Source organism: Morone saxatilis, unplaced genomic scaffold (genome assembly GCF_004916995.1).
Source record: "Morone saxatilis isolate NCDOM2014 unplaced genomic scaffold, NCSU_SB_2.0 Contig23, whole genome shotgun sequence".
NCBI classification, from domain to species: Eukaryota; Metazoa; Chordata; class Actinopteri; family Moronidae; genus Morone; species Morone saxatilis.
Window position 1 is genome coordinate 7,021,958 of NW_023339796.1, and position 284 is coordinate 7,022,241.

At 49.6% G+C, this 284-nt stretch overlaps 1 protein-coding gene across 3 annotated transcripts in view; it reads right to left on the reverse strand.

Moving 5' to 3' along the window:
- Positions 1-284, reverse strand: part of ranbp3b (RAN binding protein 3b) — a 12,095-nt gene that overhangs the window by 2,434 nt on the left and 9,377 nt on the right. The gene's annotated exons all lie outside the window — the stretch shown is intronic.

A 284-nucleotide genomic window follows, 5' to 3' on the forward strand; every position in this document is an offset into this window, starting at 1 on the left:
CGCTGCTCACTGATCTGAGGTCGCTGTGTTCTTTGATGAGACATGGACTGATTAGTGTGCAGATTCCCCTTTTTAAGCTACGTCACTTCCCATAGCCGGGTAGCCACCACTGGCTAGCAAGCTGCCTGCAGGTATCAGGCTGATGAGGTCTTGTCAGGAAGTACTAACAGTCAGCAGATGAAGCATTAAAAAGCTTTCAGTGTCTGCTATATTAAAGCAGATGTCCATGCTCTACCTCAGGGGTTGTCAAAGTCGTTTTCCAAGCTGGGCCCCCCCAAAGCTGG